General features: G+C 36.7%; 1 protein-coding gene across 4 annotated transcripts in view; it reads left to right on the plus strand.

Moving 5' to 3' along the window:
• The window catches only part of LOC105390213, an 83,237-nt gene that overhangs the window by 14,031 nt on the left and 45,191 nt on the right, over positions 1–24,015 (plus strand). For 3 of the 4 annotated variants that reach the window (XM_048633351.1, XM_048633349.1, XM_048633350.1), the window contains exon 2: positions 4,620–4,685. The gene's annotated coding sequence lies outside the window, so the exon portion shown is untranslated. Of the gene's footprint in view, positions 1–4,619; positions 4,686–21,019; positions 21,086–24,015 lie in introns of those variants that run through there. The other variant, XM_048633352.1, reaches the window with a different exon arrangement.

The raw sequence follows: 24,015 nt of genomic DNA on the forward strand, positions 1-24,015 counted from the left end.
CGAATTAAATAAATATCAAGGGCGCCGCGTAGGGCCTTGTAATGTATCCGATTACAGTTTTCGCTCTCACGATACTAAATCGAACGTTGTCAATGTGGAAATGATCTTGTGGTCTCTGGATTTTCGACACAAGTTTATACAGTACCTCTGAACACCGTAATAGTAAGAAATATTAAGAGTACTTATGTGTTTTACCTACATTTAGAGGCGTAATTTTTTTTCGATATTTGAAAACTAAATAATTTATGAAAAAATACGAAATGGTAACATTCCTTACTGGAAGGTTACTCTATCATGACAAAAAACTAACGACAACAACAACAGCTCTTATCCAATCGGTACGCCTACTACAACGATATAGAGCCGTTTTCAGCCAATCAACCAAGGTGCCGGTGTTTCGAAATTTAGTTTTTCGTAAGCTAGAGCGACCAACTACCGACGACAGTGCGCAACTTAATATGAGTCAGCATTTTGGGAAGATGATGATTAATATTACATATGGTTTTACGCACATGTCATGTCACCATCACCAAAACGATGTGTGTAAGTGGTGCAGCCATTAGTCGGATAGAGCCTTCAAAAGTTTTAGATAAGAATGTTAGTCATTGTCGCTATCTACCATGTGCTAATGTGTTAGGGTATTAGAATGGAATGGCTGATTAGATCTAGGCCTTGTGCCTGTTTTACCTACGCAGGGGCTGAATACTTGTTTTGTACGAGTAAGTAATAGTTTGTATGTATGTTCTGGCCCTTTCTCAGTTTGCTGTTAGAATCAAGGATTTACGATCGATCGTGATTGTAACCAAGTTTTCCGCGTTTTTCACGGTCACGTATATTGTAAAAAGGCAAAAACTGTGTCCTTCTACCTCCAAGATACATTGTTCAATACGTACCTCTATACCTATAACCTCTCGACAATGTAGATGAGTCACATTGCGGACAACACACTCTGAGTCAGCCTCTTGCTTATACGGATGCAGAGGCTCATTGTCTGCTTTTCCTGCTATCTCTATGGCTTTGAATCTGGCAGTGATAATTTTTGTGCATTTTTGTTCCCCATAGATACAGTAGATAGAAGAAAGAAAGAAAATAAGTACATTTATTTCACGCACACAGAAACACCACAAAAAATAGTAAATAAAAGATTTAAAAAATTAAAATAATAAAATGAGCAAGTGTAATGCTTCTCGGTGCTGAAACAAAGAAGTAAATAACTCGTAATTCCTCCTACAATCCAGTATAATCCTAATGTAGGCTATATAGCTGTTAGTTTGAAAGCGATAGCAGCAAAATTTGTCAATAAGTTGCCTGAACACATGCCCGCTACCTGCGTCGATGATCTGTCCGCTGATTCCGCTTCCAATATGGGCAAAATATATTTAAACAAAAGCCCAACGCACGCCTTTTATAATCGTAATTAGTGAATAATTGAACCCGTTTCCAAATGTTACATTTACACATTACATAGATAGGAAAGTAAGAGACATAAAAGAGTGAGTTTTTTTCATGAGCCTGACAGCATATGATGCTCTTAGGCGATGTTTTTCGCTGTCCAGTGCCCACTCATAAGTATTATGAAGCTACAATATTGTACACGAAGAGAATTATTACCGTAAGGAAGATAATATTTATCGGATGCATAAATCGATACACGCGCACAACTTTTTTGCAGCTATAGGGATGGTAAATGAACAAGACTCGCTGAACGTAATGGAACAAAATATGGCAATCCACCTTGTATCTTAGTAACGAATAGGTATTGCCTAAATGGGTGACACTACAAACGGTCACGACGTAATATTTGCTTTTGTGCCACCTGTATTAGCAAATAGTAATACTAACACTCGGGTATTTATACCTTGAGTCAAGTGTCTTGTTGCCTTTTTATAATTTAGTAATCGAGTTAGTCATTTAATTAGTGTATGTACGACCCTCAGAGTAAAGAGTAAATTGTGAGTATAAGATAAAAATAACGAACGGTAATATAAGTTATAAAAACTTGCCATTAGACAACACGACTTTTCCGTATGTAGGTAGTTATAAAGTATTTGAGTACAATTACAAGCATTGCACAGAAGCTAACGAGGTAATCGTTGTAATTATTCTCTGTTCAGGCGGGAACAGCCTGCTAATGTCTCAATGGCTTGATGAGTTGTGATTATTGGACGTTCTCGACGACGAATTAACATTGCAGATGAGCTGAGTGACCGCCGTCCGACATTCTGCTTAAGGGGCCTCGTTAGACATCACGTGTATTAATTTTTTGTCAAAAATGGCTAGGTATTTCTGAACCGAAATTTTGAATGGCGCAAAAATTTGAACGGTAGATAGGATTTATTGCAAATACAGAAATGTTTTTCAATTCAAAACGCAATTTTCGTTATATTTTTTGTAGTCAAATAATAAAAATAGCCTTTACATAGGCTTCCAAAAAAATACACGTGATCCAGGGGGGGGGGGGGGGGGTTTGATGCGAAACCTCACCAAATATCACCAGGGGGGAGGGGGGGGGGGGTCAAAAAATGGGAAAAACGACCTCACGTGATTAATGGACGGCCCCTAACGTGCCAGTTATACTGTTGGTTATGTCGAGGATTTTTGATGTTTGTGTTTGTGTCAGGCAAGAGTATCGTGGGACGCCCTCAGGCCCGCTGGACCTTTGATGAGGAAGGCCGAAGACAGTGTGTTGACAGCAGTGTCCAACAGTGGGCGATGACGGACCTACGAAACTTGAATATGATTTATAAGTTAGGTATATATAGTTTTTATCGCGGTTTAAAAGATAGTACGCTTATTGTCTCACATCAATGTGGGGTTCACCTTAGGTTAGGATATAAGTATGAAATACTTAAGCAATATCCAGCTCGATACAATAAATCATAATTTCCCAGTGGCCCAGTGATACGCAGAAATGCATCATCATATTTTGCTACTTGTAATGATGGTGGTATGTTACTATCCCAGTTCTGTAGAGGTAGTTTATTGTAGGATACATAATAGCTTGTATCAACATACCCAACTGTTTGATTTGAGGTTTGTTTTTTTCGCATTATGTGTGTTTTTCTTGGCGTCACGCGGCAACTAATGACCTAAATTTATGCATAGAAAAATGGAAGCTCGTTTACGTAAAACTCTATATATAGACAAAGCTTCTACCCACCATGTGAATATTTCTCTCTTGATGGCGAAGTGATGTGGAAACCCAATTAATTACGACACGACCCTACAGTGTATGTACGGTCATGTTCTGGTAAACTTTGTTTAAATTGAGCTTGGAACGAACTTTGGGAGGCTTTTGGTAGGTAATAGGTAGACGGTAGTGACCGCATGAGGAAGGCTAAGGACTTTTGCTGAATTGATCTAAACGTACCGTTGTCACTGCCATGCGATCTGCATCTAATATTAACCAAATCCCTTTTGGAAGTCGTATCCCCACTGAGCCTATATTAAGGAGTCTACACACCAAACCCGCCGACCCGCCGACACAGCCCGGCGGCTTGGTGTCGGCGACCCAAACCCGCCAACCCGCCAACATGTGTCATGGGGCTGTGTCGGTGAGTTAGTCGGCGGCAAGAAATCAGTACAACTTTTTTAGTTAGTGATTGCAGTGTGTACGAACGTGGAGTGTCGGCGGGCAACTGAGCGTGCGCGTACGCAAGTCGCCGGCCATGCCGCCGACTTGCACGCGCGGGTACGAGTCGCTGACATGATTCTTGAAACAAAGTCGCCGACACCAAGCCGCCGGGCTGTGTCGGCGGGTCGGCGGGTTTGGTGTGTAGACTCCTTGAGTGTCATAATAACTGACAAGTAAATTATTTTAAACACTAATTTATATGTATTATTATTTTTTAATCAGCCTATAGTTTGTGTCCCACTGCTGGGTAAAGGCCTCATTATGTTTGGTCCAACTATCGCCTATTATTAGGCCTAAAATTGCGGAGGCTTATAAATAATATGTAGAATAAACTACTAATTTTAACTAATAATTTTACCCCACTTTATAAATGTATAGTGGAAGCAGGCCCCTTGTTTCTGATGATTGAAGGGCGAGGCACGGATGCCCAATCAGCGGTGACCCGGCGCAACACTTGCACAACACTATTGTGAATTAATTACATTCTGATGACATTTTTTGAGTAAACTTTTTTGTAACCAAAGGTTTCTGGTGAAATTTTTCGGGTTTTCTTGTACTTTGGTGCATTAAGATTTTTTCAAAGTAAGGTATCTTGTACTGAAGATATCAAAAAAATCTAAACGTACCTTATAAAAAGCATTGAACTGAAACTTGAAACTGACGGAAAATCATGAGATTTTCTCTTTTAATTACATTTTTAAAGCTATTTAATTAACGCTACAAAGACGCAACCAATAAATAGAAAAAAAACGGTTTCTTTCACAAATATAATGAATGAAAGATTTTTTGCGAAAGAGAACATGAAATTTTAAAAGCCATCGTTCGCTTCTTTTTGTAATTAAGAGCACTATTAAAATTAATGAGTTTCATATAAGCCCTGCTTCAAGTAGGTACTTTATGTTTTTAATTAAGATATGACCGTATGGTTCTTGTTGATGAAGAATTTGTTTCCCAATAATTATAGCATATATATTTTTATTTTCAGATTATCCGTGATCAAGAGACAGTTTTCTAATGGTGGATCGGTAAACTAGGCAGCCGATCGTTTTCGGTAAGTTTTACTGTGTTTTGTAATATTAAAGCCTTTTATTCTTTAGTCGGAAATAATACAGGGTGTTGCAAAATTGGTATACTAAGCCGAAACCTACATGCGCAGCATGGTATATCTAAGCCCGAATCTGAAATCAAGATTTGGAAATTCGCGAAAGAAAAAATTATTTTCCCATAGTAAAAAGTAACGTGACCAACAAAGTTTCTATGGAAAAAGAAAAAAAAAATCGCGAATTTTCAAATTCTGATTTTAGTTTCAGGCTTAGATATACCATGCTGCACATGTAGGTTTCGGCTTAGTATACCCTTTTTGCAACACCCTGTATAAGTTACTTAGTTGCAAAAGAGGGGTTTCCTCGTACAAACTTTATAGGTCACGGTTTTTTAGTAGCTAATCCAGTCGTCAATGTAAAGTTTTGAAGAGTAAAAAGTTGTATGGATTTCTTTTGAAATATGTATTTCAAATAAACCCCTTAGAGTCAATGGGCTAACGTGGTCAAAAAAAATATGAGGATGTCTGATACCTTACTCATAGTTTTTACCTAATGTAATCATAACGTACCTACGTTCTACGTGACTCATGTAGGTAAATACATTACTGACATGTACATAGTACATAAAGTAGTAAGTAAGTACACATGCGTAATGCGTGTAGGCAGGGACCCGACACACTTACTTCGCGAAGTATATCAAAGAGGCTAAACAACAATTATTATACTATTTAGGTACAGTTTACGCATTAGTACCGACATCATGTTTATTTATAAATAATTAGAAAGGTTTAAATTAGATGCCCTTTCATAAATTAGGTATTTTATTATTGTTCTTCATACAAAAATATCTTAACTACATTAAAATCTACATATACATCGATTTCCCTTTTGCATAAATTAGATTATGTACTCGTACATTATGTGCATACATAGTACGTAAGTATGATATAGCGCAGGGTCTCGGGCTGGCGGGCACCGTCGCCAAATGTCTGTGAGATATGGCATCGTATCGTATGATACCAGTGGCTATACATATACATAATATATATCTCATGTTTAGAACTCTAGTCTATTACTAAAACAAAAAAAATATCAAATTGGCAATGGCATTACCAGTACTAGCCGACTATAAGTATAAAGTAACCTAAACTGCTTGCTACAAGACATAGCAAATTAGTCTGTGTACAAGACACAAGTAGGTATATCACATCGCATCTCAATGTCTCCGTCCATCGGAGCATGGTTCCTGGAGGGTTACTCTATACTGACGAAAAACGATCGAACGAGAGCTGTCGTGCAATCTTTATGATTAAAACGAGATAGAGTCGTGGCTCGCACAGCGCTCCGAAACATAGTTTTTCGTCATAATAGAGAATGTATAGTGACCCCCCTGTACCAAGGTGTACAGATATCGTCACCCGCGTCACATCTTGGTACGGGGGCGATGAACTATACAATACAATGCAACTCAGCGTGACTGGCTATTGTCTTTTTGATACTAGTATCCTGTAAGCCCTGGGGTAATCATCATATGTAAATGAAAATATTTACTCCAGACCAACCAGAATGCTAGATCTTGTTCGTGATTTTCTTTACTCACTTACAATATTATGGATCGGTAAATCGAGGGACAGTCGCAGGAAATTGATCTTTTAATACCTTCTGATATCTTATGCTGTTGTCATCTCACACTACTATACACACTAAAACCATTTGTAACCATACATTTCATGTACCTAGTGTCTCATGCTCACAAATTCGAAAAGCTTTATTTTAAAACTCTAGTCACGTAAACACGCATTTTTTTAGCAAGTTTCTAAAGGATAAATCTTCAAGTAAGTTCATGAAATGAAGCTTTCAGCTTGGCTGGAGGCGGACAAAACAATCTCGAGACACATCGCTGTCTGCCGCGTGTCCTTGGTAGTTGGTACAGTACAGACTACAGTCTATAGTACTGTATTATTATGTATAATTCACTTAGGTATAGTAGTAGCTTAGACCGGTATTAGGGCGGCGCCACATTGCGTGGAGGTCTGGTAAGTGCGGTTGAAAGATTGCGTATTTGTAACTGATTAACTGTAAAAAACACAGCTTAACCGATTTGTAAAAATATTTCACTATCTATTATTGCTCGAATGAAGTGTTTCATGAAATATAGCTGGATTGTATCTTCGAAGAATAGACGAGTCACACTCTCCTCCATGATCAAACTAGAAAAAACAATTTAAAAGATCGTCTTTAACGTAAAACATACCGTAGTTACCCCGTGTTTTAAAATTTTAACTATACTGTAAGTCCTTAGCCGGGTAATCTTTTTATCTTCACCAGCCTGCCATCCGCAGCAAGGGTTCACACTATTATACGAAAAACTTACTTTCGGATCGCTGCTGCGCTAACCACGACTCTATTTCATTGCAATAAACAAACCTATCGCATGCCAGAACTTATCCGTCCATTTTTCTCACGCTAGAGTAACCTCCTCGTAACTGATAGTTCATTGCCTCCCGCTGGGGCTCTGCCAAGTGCCAAGTTCACAACACACGGCTTTCTAATGCACTTGTGTTGTTATGATGGATTTTTCACGGACTCTCGTCCGTGGGTTGTGCGGGTAGTTCTGGAAATTAGATATTGCTGTGTCGGTCTGAAAATCGTGCATTCTGAATTGTTGGTCGTTTGCAGTGCTGCTTTCTTATGACAAACTTTAAAGCTTCGATTGTGAGAATCCCAGGGTAAAAAGTAGTCTGTTATACTATATTTTACTCATTAATCACACTATTTCGCTAATGAAAGCTACTTCGCTACTAGACCAGCTCTAGTCACTGACATGCTTAGAAAAAGCCGTCGCTAATCCTTAGATAGGTATAGTTTCCTAATAACTGATAGTTCATTGCTTCCTCCGTTTCCCGCGTGCTGGAGTCGCGCCAAGATCGTTGGAACACACGCGGCGCCTTCACCACCATGTAATGCACTTGTGAACACCGAGTTTCAGGAATAAGAAACACTGATATTCCGCCAGATTTAATGTGTGTCAGGTGCAGCTCACACTAGGTACTAGCCACATATATAGCCTACATACAGATGTTCTTTTTTCCTTGAACAAAATAATAATGTATATTTCGCAATGGTACAGTAATCTAGCCAGTCGCATACTCACGCTGCTACACGCTAATTTATAAAGGGGTTGGGTTCATATTAATATCTATACATTTTATTATTAATGCATTTACCTAACACCGGTATAAACTAGCTTCAAAAACGCCTTTTCATGAACCTAGAAAGCGTTCTTACAAAATCTTATAAAAGTTCATTATAGTAAGTAGAATAAATGTGTAGGTCAATAGCAATGTAGAGGATAGTTCGTTGCTTCCTCGCTGGCCGTCGGCCAAGCCGCTAGATGTGTAAGATTTATCACCTCCCTGGGTCCACACTCAATAACGAAAAACGAAGTTTCGGAGCGCTGCGCGAGTCACGACTCTATCTCGTTGTATTAAACGTGCCGATTGTACGACCGCTGTCGTTTGTTCGTTTTTCGTCTGTATAGAGTAACCCTGAAACATGCGAACATCGCGTCGAGATCATCACTTTCAGCTGGAATTACTTTACGTGTTGAAACATGATAAAAGCTTAGTGCTGGTTTATCTGTCGCAAGAAATTTTGAAACGTTTATTTTTAACAACATTTTTTTTGTGTACGAAGTGTAGGACACTCACGAACAGTGAAAATGAAAAGGGAACTTCACAAAATGCCGGCAGCGAATAACCCCAATTTTTTGAAACAATTTAATTTAAAATATGAACAAACTATTTTTATTATTGTTTGGTAATATTCTGATGCGCTGTTAAATGTACTTCAATATTGCGGAAGGCGTCATTAAGCTTAGCTAAGGAGCAATTTGATGCTATTGTCACTGGAACTTTTTAATTTCTCGTGAGTGATATGATATGATGATATGATATGATGATATGATTAAAAGTAGAGGAGTAACGAGTATTAGCGAAGATTTTTCTCTTATAAAGTGTGGACATTCGGGTATCAGCGGAGGTCAAACGGTTCAGGATTATTCAATTTGATTCTGGTCAGCGAACTATGAAGCAACCATGATGGTAGTTATTATTATTCTGAGAATCTGATTATTATGTCTGTTCTACTTACTGGAAGCAATCAATCTAGCATTTGATGGGCGATGCTATTATCATAAACCCAATTTCCCGCGTATTCCGTACTCAATCAAGTAGATCTATGTAATTAATATAATCTGTCCATGTACAGATTGTACAGTCACGGGCAATGAAAAGGTTCCACTGAGAAAAGCACCAAATTACTCCTAAACAGAAAAGGCTAGCTTAATGAAGCCTTCTGCAACATTGAAGTACGTTTAACAGAGCATCAGGATGTTACCAACTAAAAACAATAATATTTCGTTTAAATTTTGAATGAAATCTTTGAAAAAATTCGTTTCGTTTGGTGTCGGTATTTTGTGAGTGGAACTTTATATTTCTATACAGGTACTTTAAATACCTACTACCTACCCTGGGCAGTAAGCGACTGACGCTCTTCTGAATGACTAATCCTTTCACCACACCGCTGACAAACCCTTGATAATCTCTCAAGTGCCTCGTGTTTGTCACCGAATCATTAAGAAGAATTCTGAGCCACTTTTCATTATAGACGCTGTTGGAAAACTGGTAGGCAGCCAAAAATAAGAGATTCAGGAAATCATTCTAAAAAAATGTTTTTAAATTTAAAAACATAAAAATTGTATAATTTCGTAACACCCTATAGAATACTTACTATAGGTCGGACTTAGCATATTTGGTCTCTATCCCTGGATTTCCACAATAAACCATAATATGGTATCGTGGCCTTACCCAGCTCTTTATATTCGGGTGTGGTGCTCAGTACTTCTACGCTCTGGAGTGTTTCTATACGCACCCTGAATAATATTTGCATACTTATCCATATTTCATTACCCGGAACGGATTAACTAAAGTAAAGTAAAAGTAAAAAAAAATTGTTTATTTGCACATAAAACACATAATACCTAAGTAAAATTTAAATCTTATTTTACAAAACAAAAAGTATTCTTGCGCACATCTTATATTTAAAATCACAAAATGAACAGGGGCCCCCGAACTAGGCTTTGCCCGTATATCGGTAACTTCCATTTCATATGAAATTTTGTACAGGAGCGTCGGTGTATCCACACATTTATGCAACAATATACCATGTGTGGTGTTATGGTAGAGCCTCAAAGCCTGAGTCTCGGGTTTCATTCCCTGATGATACTATTATGTGAATGACTACTTCTGAAGCCTATAGGTACCTATTACCTATGTCCGGCCTTACACTGCGTTTTTTTAAGCTAAATATTAACATAGTAAAGTTGACTTGCACCAAACATTTAAACGTATTTAATTATATTGCTCGTTTACTTTCACAGTATATAGTAGCAGTGCTAGACAGCAATATCTTTAAAAACGTTTAAATATTTGGTGCAAATCACCCTAAATCGTAGAGTTGCTCTGCTATTTACTGAGAACTTTGTCACATTAACCTATTTAATGAGAGAGGCGCGGATGCCAGCGGGATTTTGCAACTGTGACAAGGTTGCAACTCTGCTAATGTATGTACTAATACTAACACTAATACTAGTACAGAACATGAAGGGTAAATTCATTTGACTGCCCCACTGCTCCCACTGGATGTAGATAATTAAGTGCACAGTATAATATAGTAATATACACTTACGAGCAATGAAAGAGTTCCAAAATGCCGACAGCAAACGACCCCATTTTTTTTCAAACATTTAATTTAAAATCTGAACAAAAATTTTACGTTTTCAGTTGGTAATATTCTGAGGAGCTGTTAAATGTACTTCAATATTTCAGTCATTAAGCTAGTCTTTTGTCTAGGAGTAATTTGGTGCTAAGTCACTGGAAATTCTTCATTGCTCGCGAGTTTTAGCATACCTATAGAGGGGAAACAGTAGGTATGTAGTTTTCCCCGTCGTCGTGTGTGTATGTACCTAATGTCTCGTTTGAAGTGAGAGTTTTGAAACCTTCAGCTAGTTCCGCCTTTGACGTTGGACTCGAGATTGAACCAGTGATCCTTGAAAAGGTCTAGAAATACCTAGGCTTCTTTCATCTCATACAAACAGTACCGACGACGTTGACTCTAGGACCACAAAAGTAAAGTAGGGTGACTGTTTGTGTGTGGTTTTTATTTTAAAATTGAAGAATTGGTAGGATAAGACTCTAGTCTATTATATAAAAAAAATGAGGTAATACATTTGCGCGATAATCTTATTGTATGACACAAATATATATAGAAATAGAACATAGATTTACATTTTCAATAATCTCTTATATAATCTGGCTTGAGCTGTCTCTACTACAAAATCAAATGGATAAAATTTTAACGTAAAAAGATGCAAAAGGCACTCAGAAAAAGAAAAAGTTTCCGTAATATTTAATGTGAGAGTGGCTTACAGTGATTTTCCATACATGAATTATGTATGTAATCCTTGAAAGTGTTAAAGTGACTCCAGAAATAGCTCGGCTTCTTTTAAAACACACTCTTCACTCAAGACAGGGTTGTGTCGGAGACACTACGTTTTCCTTTAAGAAATGTAGGGTCACCATCTAGGTTTCAAACATTAATATTATATCAGAATATTAACGGTCTCCCAAAATGTAATAAGTTTACTTACATAATATTTTTGTTGTATTTGGAACCATTACTATATGTACATCCCAGGTAGCACACTGGCTGATTAGATGTCGAACCTGCCTCTTATTTAAGTGTAAAAGTGTTATATAAGATGTTTAATGGTGTTCGTACCTTCAATAAGCTGTTATAAAGCTTTGAAATAAGTTAATAACTTAATGGTTGGTAAAAGGTTCATCTAAAATACGTTATTAAGCTGTGGGCTGCATACGAGTTCATAGTTAGTGTTTTATAACGTTTTTTGCTGTTGAATGGCTGAAACATATTCTTTTATACAGACAACTGGTTAACAGTACGCCCCAGTGGTTTTCTAACGCTAAAACTGATGTATCATCTTGAAGGCATCTTTTATCAAGCCATTACACTACTTGTGGTCTATTTTGAAACCAATAACCAGATGTCTGGTTAAAACTGTAAAAGAAATACTTTAAACAGCCCGCAGCTGCTTAAAATACTTCAAAGTTTAATCTTATTACTCCTGAAGCTGTAGAAGCGTATCGAGTCGTATATTATAACAGCTTGGTTGCAAAGCTGATTTGTGTAATTTTACAAGTGGTTTATGATTCTTATAGAAACATAGTGTCATTTATGCGTACTATTATAAAGATTATCGCATCCCGGTAAACCCTTATGGAACTTGTTGCTCTTGATGATTCCATTTTGCAGCTTTTCTTCCCAACATCAGTAAATCAATTTATGTTGGGGTCCGTAGCTTGCAGTTATAATCATTATTCATTGTTTAATACAGATACTTACAGTTAAATAAAATAGAAGAAACTATTGACATTCCCTGGTCAAAAAGAAAACGAAATGGTGCAATAAAAAGAAAATTATCAAGGAGATACACAGAAGAAACACAAGAATCGTCATTTGATCAAGGTCGAAGAGACAATATTAATAACGATTCCGTACAAATAATTCCTGCAAATCCTAGTACTTCCAGTTCTTTTGTGACCCAGTCTCCACAAGAATTGTATACATCTAGTAGTACAGATGATGAAAATCAAGGAGAATTGAAGCAGTTAGAAAAAACATTACATTTTAAAGAAAAAAATTAAAAAGTGGGCCGTCGAACACAATATTACTCAAGTAGCTTTAAAAGAATTAGCAAAGATAATAAATGAAAAGATACCCAACGCTTTACCCAGTGATCCAAGGACATTGCTTAAAACCGCCAGGCACATAAATTAAAAAAAAAATGGAGAAGGTGATTATTGGCAAAGTCTGATTCACAGTCTACACACTATATTGAATAGTATGGAATTAGTGCCAAGTACTATCAATTTAAACATAAATATTGATGGGCTGCCAATATTCAAAAGTTCAAAAAAGGAATTTTGGCCTATACTCTGTAATATCCATGACAATAAATTGAACGAACCGTTTATAATCGGAATATACTAAGCCCCTAAGGATGTGCACTTTAAATTTGTTTCCATTCAACATGGATGTGAATTGTTTTTAATACCTCTTCTACATACCTATTTGGATTAAATTATTTTAAAATAAAACAATATTATACCAAGATAAATACTTTTATTATGAGATGAAGTACAGACTTGTAGCACATTGAGAAGCAATGTTTGATTGGCTTGCAGAATTTGGGTAATATTGTCAGCAGATCGCTGCTGCTGCTGCTGCTGCCATGCTGCTGCATGTCTGACACTGTGAATGAAAATGTGAATTTATACTAAGTTGACAATGACATTACTGATAGCGTTTAGAAATAAATAGCCTATCACGTATTGGTTGTCACGCTACATATTATTTTTACGAGTACATCATTATCGATTATTATTTTAATATTCATAATAATTACACACGCCATTAGTACCTATTTAATCAATGGAAACGGTTTTTATTATTTGTCAGAGGAACCCCATTATGAACCCCGATATGCTGCATAAAGTAGTTGCTGAAATACGATATACCTCAATAATAATTAGAACTGCGTACCCCAAAACCTTGTAAAAACTAAAAGTGTAAATGAAAGTATTCTATGCAGAACATAAGCAGCTTGTGGCTGATTATTAGAATTATTTACAGCAAATAGAATCACAGTATATTTTTTCAACGACTTAAGCTGAAAACTTTATGGACGCCATAACTAACCTTTAAAAATAATTTTGAATCAAATTTTAAATCGAATATTCTGCAAAACTACACATTTATTTCAAATATTACCTATTTATCAACTTAAAATACGGTCGTAAAAGGTTATTTCATATGATTACAAGTAAAATTTTACAAAACGCTTTTTCACTCGAAATTTATTTACACATTTCTTTCAATATATTTAAATACTTCTAAGGGCGCATCAATTATTTGTTATAAATTAGTATAAACTACACGATAAAGTTGCACTCGCAATCAGAATCTGAACTTATTATTATATTCACTGGTTCAACTTACCGTAACTCCAAACACAATATTTTATTCAAAATGGATGCACTGTTAAATAATATCAACTTCTTTCTTTTTCTTGTTATGACGTGACGTCTTTGGAAATATTTTAAAAATAATAAATATTTTCATATGGAAAGCTGCAAAAAAAGTTGTAATTGGATACCGCGTACGTCAAAAGCTGCACAAGGGCTGGATATAATAATCTTAAGCAGAATGAAACGTTTAGGAAGAGTTTATTGCAGCTTTAATTAAGCCTTTTTTAACGTAAACCACAGCCAATTTTCAGCCATTATAATACCAAAGGCTGGTTAATTTGGGGCCCTTTTTGGCTGAAACAGAGCCACTACAGCTATAATACAGCCAATTTAAATACTATATTGCAGCATTGGTATTCTTATACAGCACTTGTTCAGCGCTTAAGCAGCAATTTTGTGCTACCTGGGATATGTCCTTGTATGATTTTTTCTTCGAGGATAACACGACAGATATAAAAAATGTAAGCCAAGTGATTTATAGATTAGAAAACACCTGCTGTTTAACTAAATATTTTCCTACCAACAAAAGAATAAAGCCGAAAAAGAATGCTTACGATTTTTTTCAATAAACCAAAAGCCGTGGTCGCCCTACCGTCACGAACATAAATGACAACACAAGACCTGGATTAAGTTTTATCACTGTGGCGAATGAATTTCACAGTCAGATTAGCATCAGTTGCCGTCAGTGACAAATTTATACAAGAGCAGGATTCAGTTTTGTCACCGCAATACATTATTGGTAGAGTTTCTGGGCAGTATCCTCGGCTGTATCTCCACTCTACTCGCTAGATGTAATCACAGTAATATTGCCCAGATGATGATGATGATGATGATATTAACCCATGGGACAATCGACAGCAGTCGGTCAGCGGGTGTCGCAAGCAAGCGACCTTCCGTCATTCAGAGAGTGTCGACCTTGGCCGGAGATTGGCTCACAGGTACATTGTCGTTTTCTAAAACTTAATACGGATTTCTGAATAATTGTGTTAAAATTTCGATGTTCGGTGTTTGGTTAGTTGACCGATGATACGGTTAAATCGTCCATGTTGAGGCTATTAACTTACGTAGCTTCGGGATACGAAATCTCTTTTTCTTTCAATCTTTAAATAATATGTGTCTTTCTATGTATTCCTTAAAGTAAATCAAAAGTAAATTACAGTTATTAGGTCGAGAATCTACTGCCTGTTACATGTAATTTTCTGTGTCTCGGTCTACTAGAGAGAGATCTCCTATATGACTCCTTTGATCATCCAAGTAAATGTTATCAAATAGGTCCTTCACGCACGGCCGTTTCGCAAGCCTTTACCTAAGGCCAGGAAAAGTGCCGCTCTGTTGGAAATTTTCGTTACTCAGTATTCGAATTAAATAAATATCAAGGGCGCCGCGTAGGGCCTTGTAATGTATCCGATTACGGTTTTTGCTCTCACGATACTAAATCGAACGTTGTCAGTGTGGAAATGATCTTGTGGTCTCTGGATTATCGACACAAGTTTATACAGTACCTCTGAACACCGTAATAGTAAGAAATATTAAGAGTACTTATGTGTTTTACCTACATTTAGAGGCGTAATTTTTTTTCGACATTTGAAAACTAAATAATTTATGAAAAAATACGAAATGGTAACATTCCTTACTGGAAGGTTACTCTATCATGACAAAAAACTAACAACAACAACAACAACTCTTATCCAATCGGTACGCCTACTACAACGATATAGAGCCGTTTTCAGCCAATCGGTGCCGGTGTTTCGAAATTTAGTTTTTCGTAAGCTAGAGCGACCAACTACCGACGACAGTGCGCAACATAATATGAGTCAGCATTTTGGGAAGATGATGATTAATATTACATGTGGTTTTACGCACATGTCATGTCACCATCACCAAAACGATGTGTGTAAGTGGTGCAGCCATTAGTCGGATAGAGCCTTCAAAAGTTTTAGATAAGAATGTTAGTCATTGTCGCTATCTACCATGTGCTAATGTGTTAGGGTATTAGAATGGAATGGCTGATTAGATCTAGGCCTTGTGCCTGTTTTACCTACGCAGGGGCTGAATACTTAGTTTTGTAAGTAATAGTTTGTTTGTATGTTCTGGCCCTTTCTCAGTTTGTTGTTAGAATCAAGGATTTACGATCGATCGTGATTGTAACCAAGTTTTCCGCGTTTTTTCACGGTCACGTATATTGTAAAAAGGCAAAAACTGTGTCCTTCTACCTCCAAGATACATTGTTCAATACGTACCTCTATACCTATAACCTCTCGACAATGTAGATGAGTCACATTGCGGACAACACACTCTGAGTCAGCCTCTTGCTTATACGGATGCAGAGGCTTATTGTCTGCTTTTCCTGCTATCTCTATGGCTTTGAATCTGGCAGTGATAATTTTTGTGCATTTTTGTTCCCCATAGATACAGTAGATAGAAGAAAGAAAGAAAATAAGTACATTTATTTCACGCACACAGAAACACCCCAAAAAAATAGTAAATAAAAGATTTAAAAAAGTTAAATAATAAAATGAGCAAGTGTAATGCTTCCCGGTGCTGAAACAAAGAAGTAAATAACTCGTAATTCCTCCTACAATCCTGAAAAATCCTAATGTAGGTAATCCAGGCAGCATAGACTAGCTGTCAGTTTGAAAGCGATAGCAGCAAAATTAGTCAGTAAGTTGCCTGAACACATGCCCGCTACCTGTGTCGATGATCTGTCCGCTGATTCCGCTTCCAATATGGGCAAAATATATTTAAACAAAAGCCCAACGCATCGCCTTTTATAATCGTAATTAGTGAACCCATTTCCAAATATTACACTTACACATTACATGGAAAGGAAAGTGAGGTAGAGGCATGAAAGTGAGTGAGTTTTTTTCATGAGCCTCACAGCATAAGTAAGTAAGTAAGTAAAAGCATAGGATGCTCTTAGGCAATGTTTTTTTGCTGAAGCTACAATATTGTACACGAAGAGAATTATTACCGTAAGAAAGATAATATTCATCGGATGCATAAATCGATACACGCGCACAACTTTTTTGCAGCTATAGGAATGGTAAATAAACCAGACACGCTGAAAGTAACGGCACAAAATATGACGATCCGCCTTATATTAGTAACGAATAGGTATTGCCTAAATGGGTGACACTACAAACGGTCACGACGTAATGTTTGCTTTTTTGCCACCTGTATTAGCAAATACTAACACTTGGGTATTTATACTTTGAGTCAAGTGTCTTGTTGCCTTTTTATCATTTAGTAATCGAGTACGTTATGTTATTACTGTATGTACTACCAGGATGAAGAGTAAATTTTGAGTATAAGATAAATTAATAACGGTGATACCTCGTATAACGTAGCTAGATAAAATACAACAAGTTATAAACTGCTAGCCATTAGACAATACGACTTTTCCAATACGTATGTATATAGGTAGGTTACAGTATTTGAGTACAATTACAAGCATTGCACAGAAGCTAACGAGGTAATCGTTGTAATTGTAATTATTCTCTGTTCAGGTGTGATCAGCCTGCTAATGTCTCAATGGCTTGATGAGTTGTGATTATTGGCCGTTCGACTCCACGACGAATTAACATTGCAGATGAGCTGGGTGACCGCCGTCCGACATTCTGCTTAACGTGCCAGTTATACTGTTGGTTATGTCGAGGATTTTTGATGTTTGTGTTTGTGTCAGGCAAGAGTATCGTGGGACGCCCTCAGGCCCGCTGGACCTTTGACGAGGACGGCCGAAGACAGTGTGTTGACAGCAGTGTCCAACAGTGGGCGATGACGGACCTACGAAACTTGAATATGATTTATAAGTTAGGTATATATAGTTTTTTTTATTCTATCTTTATCGCGGTTTAAAAGATAGTACGCTTATTGTCTCACATCAATGTGGGGTTCACCTTAGGTTAGGATATAAGTATGAAATACTTAAGCAATATCCAGCTTGATACAATAAATCATAATTTCCCAGTGGCCCAGTAAAACGCAGAATGCATCATCATATTTTGCTACTTGTAATGATGGTGGTATGTTACTATCCCAGTTCTGTAGAGGTAGTTTATTGTAGGATACATAATAGCTTGTATCAACATACCCAACTGTTTGATTTGAGGTTTGTTTTTTTCGCATTATGTGTGTTTTTCTTGGCGTCACGCGGCAACTAATGACCTAAATTTATGCATAGAAAAATGGAAGCTCGTTTACGTAAAACTCTATATTTAGACAAAGCTTCTACCCACCATGTGAATATTTCTCTCTTGATGGCCAAGTGATGTGGAAACCCAATTAATTACGACACGACCCTACACTGTATGTACGGTCATGTTCTGGTAAAATTGAGCTTGGAACGAACTCTGGGAGGCTTTTGGTAGGTAGACGGTAGTGACCGCATGAGGAAGGCTAAGGACTTTTGCTGAATTGATTTAAACGTACCGTTACGTTATCACAGCCATCTGCATATAATATTCACCAGATCCCTTTTGCAAGTCGTAACCCCACCTAGCCTATTACTGTCATAGCTAATAACGCATAAGTAATTAAATTATAAAAAAACAATTATGAATAATATGTAGATACCTAACTAATAATTCCGCCCCATTTTATACCTGTATAGTGGAAGCAGGACCCTTGTTTCTGATTGAAGGGCGCGGCACGGATGCCCAATCAGCGGTGGCCCGGCGCAGCACTAGAGCAACACTTGCACAACACTATTGTGAATTAATTACATTCTGATGACATTTTTTGAGTAAACTTTTTTGTAACCAAAGGTTTCTTGTGAAATTTTTCGGGGTTTCTTGTACTTTGGTGCATTCAGATTTTTTCAAAGTAAGGTATCTTGTACTGAAGATATCTAAAAAATCTAAACGTACACACGGCAACGTTAAATGGTTGGCAGGGCACACTAACGTAGGTAGTGTATGTGTGTGTCGGCGACGTCGACGTAATTATTTAGTTCTGGGCAACCCACACATGGATATTGTAAGCATGTAGTTGTGCCAGTGACAATGATTCATTGTTTTTATGATATGAAGCAAAATTTTGCAAGGCATTGTTATAGATTAAATGGCTTAGTTGGTATGATACAAGACTTACAATTATCGGTATGGTGGTTCAAATCCCACTGAACTTACAATATTCCTTTTTTGTTTTTTTTATAGATTTAATTAATTTTTTAAGATGGTTAATAATAGTATTGTAGTATATACGAATAAAAGCAACACAGAAAGTAAATGAAACAAGTTATTAAGTGTTAAAATAACCAAATTTATTCTTGCCGTAACATAAACATTAAGGATGTTACGTTTTTGTTGTTTTTCGTTTTAAAACATAGTTGTAGTTTATATTAATAAGGAAAATTTTCAATTAGCAGTTTTAAATAATAATAAACATCAGAAAAGGATGGACTGGCTGTTTTACTAAAGTAAATAGGCAAGTCATTAGTTATATGAAACAACATGTTAATTAGCTAGAAATAAGATAACTTATTCCAACCTCAGTAACAATAACATCATTAACACATTGGCTTACCGATAATTGTAAATAATAATAAGTAGGTATTTAACCAAATAACTAAAGTCTTATACAAATGGAAAAATAAAAATTACTGAGCTAACCCCAATAACTATAATTTTCACCACTTTTTCGCCATAATATCTTACGTCCATCCTTGTCTGATTTAAAGGACTTTTCATCACTAAATATCACCACATTGTTGCACCAATCAAAGTTTAAAATAGTCAGTCGCAAAACGCACTCTGTTTCGACGATGCTGATCGGTTAGAGCAATTTTCTTCGTCGGCCTCCGACACCGCAACCCAGCAGCACGCAAGTGAACCCGTACGGTTCGTAGGGATAGATTATGTGTTGTGGCCGTAGAACAGGTGCTGCAGAACGGATCAGCGCTATGTGCAGCTACGATTTCTCGATGGCGTGGTGATGCATCCGTATAGACGACTACTGTCTACATGTCCCAAATCTGCGTATCGGTGAACCCATAATTGAACAGTTCTCCTCTGCAAACAAAAAATACAAATACTTAGCATATACAAATACAAATATTCTAACGGTCAAATAAAATTATATTTGCAGTTCTATGTTACTTACCGATATCATTAAACGTCTTGCGATTTCACTAATTGTAATATTTTGTTCATATAATACAATTATCTCCGCCTTTTTGAACATGGTTAAATGACTTTCCATAGTGACTGCGAAGATAAATTAATTATAAATTGACAAATCACAAAGTGAATCACTATGCAGACGCAGAGGTGAATTGTCACTAAAACTAAAAACTAATTTCGTTTATTCATATTGTATGAGGGTAGAATGGTTTTACTTCTCAAATGAAGAACGAATCATATATTTTTTGCGAAGAGAAATAGTCGACAGCTATGCAGCTTGTAGTCATTTGTCAATTTCATATAAATTTATTTTATACTCAACAGCGTTTAAATTAACGCTAAATTTAAATAAAGTAAAATAAATATACCCCATCAGTGGACTCGAACTCACGACCTATGTTTCATAAGTCTAACATACTACCAATGAGCTACGAAGAGTATAGCTACAAGCTGTGAAATTTTGCTTCAAGTCAATTTTATAACTATTTCACTTACTCGACCGGTTGATATGTTTATGTCACAGCTGGTGTAAGGGCGTTTGCCTACGCGCAAACTCGTTTGTGCTGTTGTGTGTGTGTGGTTTGTTACTGGTGTATTTACCGATTTCTGCTTTATTGCACACATAGACCACGTTAGTGTGCACACATACACTACGTTTGTGTGCCCTGCCAACCATTTGGAGTTGCCGTGTGTACCTTATAAAAAGCATTGAAGTGAAACTTGAAACTGACGGAAAATCATGAGATTTGCTCTTTTAATTACATTTTAAAAGCTATTTAATTAACGCTACAAAGACGCAACCAATAAATAGAAAAAAAAGCGGTTTCTTTCACAAATATAATGAATGAAAGATTTTTTGCGAAAGAGAACATGAAATTTTAAAAGCCATCGTTCGCTTCTTTTTGTAATTAAGAGCACTATTAAAATTAATGAGTTTCATATAAGCCCTGCTTCAAGTAGGTAGGTACTTTATGTCTTTAATTAAGATATGACCGTATGGTTCTTGTTGATGAATTTGTTTCCCAATAACTATAGCATATATATTTTTATTTTCAGATTATCCGTGATCAAGATACTTTTTTCTAATGGTGGATCGATAAACTAGGCAGCCGATCGTTTTCGGTAAGTTTTACTGTGTTTTGTAATATTAAAGCCTTTTATTCTTTACGGAAATAATATAAGTTACTTAGTTGCGAAAGAGGGGTTTCCTCGTACAAAATTTATAGGTCACGGTTTTTTTTAGTAGCATAATCCAGTCGTCAATGTAAAGTTTTGAAGAGTAAATTGTTGTGTGGATTTCTTTTGAAATATGTATTTCAAATAAACCCCTTAGAGTCAATGGGCTAACGTGGTCAAAAAAAATATGAGGATGTCTGATACCTTACTCATATTTTTTACCTAATGTAATCATAACGTACCTACCTAGGTTCTACGTGACTCATGTAGGTAAATACATTACTGACATGTACATAGTACATAAAGTAGTAAGTACACATGCGTAATGCGTGTAGGCAGGGACCCGACACACTTACTTCGCGAAGTATATCAAAGAGGCTAAACAACAATTATTATACTATTTAGGTACAGTTTACGCATTAGTACCGACATCATGTTTATTTATAAATAATTAGAAAGTTTGGAGGAGCAATAATTTAAATTAGATGCCCTTTCATATATTAGGTATTTTATTATTGTTCTTCATACAAAAATAACTTAACTACATTAAAATCTACATATATGTATACATCGATTTCCCTTTTCCATAAATTAGATTATGTACTCGTACATTATGTGCATACATAGTACGTAAGTATGATATAGCGCAGGGTCTCGGGCTGGCGGGCACCGTCGCCAAATGTCTGTGAGATATGGCATCGTATCGTATGATACCAGTAGCTGTAACTATACGTAATGTATATCTCATGTTTAGAACTCTAGTCTATTACTAAAACAAAAGAAAAAGTTTCAAATTGGCAATGGCAATACCAGTACTAGCCGACTATAAGGATAAAGTAACCTAAACTGCTTGCTACAAGACATAGCAAATTAGTCTGTGTACAAGACACAAGTATATCACATCGCATCTCAATGTCTCCGTCCATCGGAGCATGGTTCCTGTGGGGTTACTCTATACTGACGTAAAACGATCGAACGAGAGCTGTCGTGCAATCTTTATGATTAAGGGCTGATTTTTCAATGGTCAGATTAACGTTATCTGAGGAATACATTTGTTTCTGTCACTGTCTAATACAAACATTCAGATGCGACAGCAACATTTTTATTCTTCAGATAACACTTATCTGATCATTGAAAAATCAGCCCTAAAACGAGATAGAGTCGTGGCTCGCGCAGCGCTCCGAAACATAGTTTTTCGTCATAATAGAGAATGTATAGTGACCCCCCTGTACCAAGGTGTACAGATATCGTCACCCGCGTCACATCTTGGTACGGGGGCGATGAACTATACAATACAATGCAACTCAGCGTGACTGGCTATTGTCTTTTTGATACTAGTATCCTGTAAGCCCTGGGGTAATCATCATCTGTAAATGAAAATATTTACTCCAGACCAACCAGAATGCTAGATCTTGTTCGTGATTTTCTTTACTCACTTACAATATTATGGATCGGTAAATCGAGGGACAGTCGAAGGAAATTCTTATGCTGTTGTCATCTCACACTACTATACACACTAAAACCATTTGTAACCATACATTTCATGTACCTAGTGTCTCATGCTCACAAATTCGAAAAGCTCTATTTTAAAACTCTAGTCACGTAAACACGCATTTTTCAGCAAGTTTTCTAAAGGATAAATCTTCAAGTAAGTTCATGAAATGAAGCTTTCAGCTTGGCTGGAGGCGGACAAAACAATCTCGAGACACATCGCTGTCTGCCGCGTGTCCTTGGTAGTTGGTACAGTACAGACTACAGTCTATAGTACTGTATTATTATGTATAATTCACTTAGGTATAGTGGTAGCTTAGACCGGTATTAGGGCGGCGCCACATTGCGTGGAGGTCTGGTAAGTGCGGTTGAAAGATTGCGTATTTGTAACTGATTAACTGTAAAAAACACAGCTTAACCGATTTGTAAAAATATTTCACCATCTATTATTGCTCGAATGTTTCATGAAACATAGCTGGATTGTATCTTCGAAGAATAGACGAGTCACACTCTCCTCCATGATCAAACTAGAAAAAAACAATTTAAAATATCGTATTTAGTTTCAAGAAACATACCGTAGGTACCCAGTGTTTTAAACTTTTAACTATACTGTAAGTCCTTAGCCGGGTAATCTTTTTATCTTCACCAGCCTGCCATCCGCAGCAAGGGTTCACTCTATTATACGAAAAACTTACTTTCGGATCGCCGCTGCGCTAACCACGACTCTATTTCATTGCAATAAACAAACCTATTGCATGCCAGAACTTATCCGTCCATTTTTGTGAAGCTAGAGTAACCTCCTCGTAACTGATAGTTCATTGCCTCCCGCTGGGGCTCTGCCAAGTTCCAAGTTCACAACATACGGCTTTCTAATGCACTTGTGTTGTTGTGATGGATTTTTCACGGACTCTCGTGCGTTGGTTGTGTGTGCGGGTAGTTCTGTAAATGCGATATAAGTGCTGGTTGGGAAAGCTTGCAGTCTGACGGTCTTATTCATAAAAGAACCTTAAAGTAGGTTTACTGAGCTCAATAGTTACGGAACACTTTAAGCCTATTTGAGGTTTCATAAAAATCTCTATTCATAATCGTTCCGTAAACCTTCAATAACTATAGTGATGCTAATAGATTTCACAGACCAAACATTTTGACATTTACCCTATTAAGTTGCCGGTCTGACGAAACCATAAACAAAAATAGCGAAAACTTTCATTCATTTATCAATCTCTATTATCTATGTTAGCCACGGCGTGGCACTTAAAAAAGTTTACGTTGGCTTAAAGGCGCAGTGGCCAAGCCAAAACCCACAAAAAAAATAATTAAATTTTTACGTTACCTTGGCAACTTATTTTCAGCAAATATTTACTCACAACAAATGTCAAATCGTC

This window comes from Plutella xylostella, chromosome 5 (genome assembly GCF_932276165.1).
Source record: "Plutella xylostella chromosome 5, ilPluXylo3.1, whole genome shotgun sequence".
Classification (NCBI taxonomy): Eukaryota; Metazoa; Arthropoda; class Insecta; order Lepidoptera; family Plutellidae; genus Plutella; species Plutella xylostella.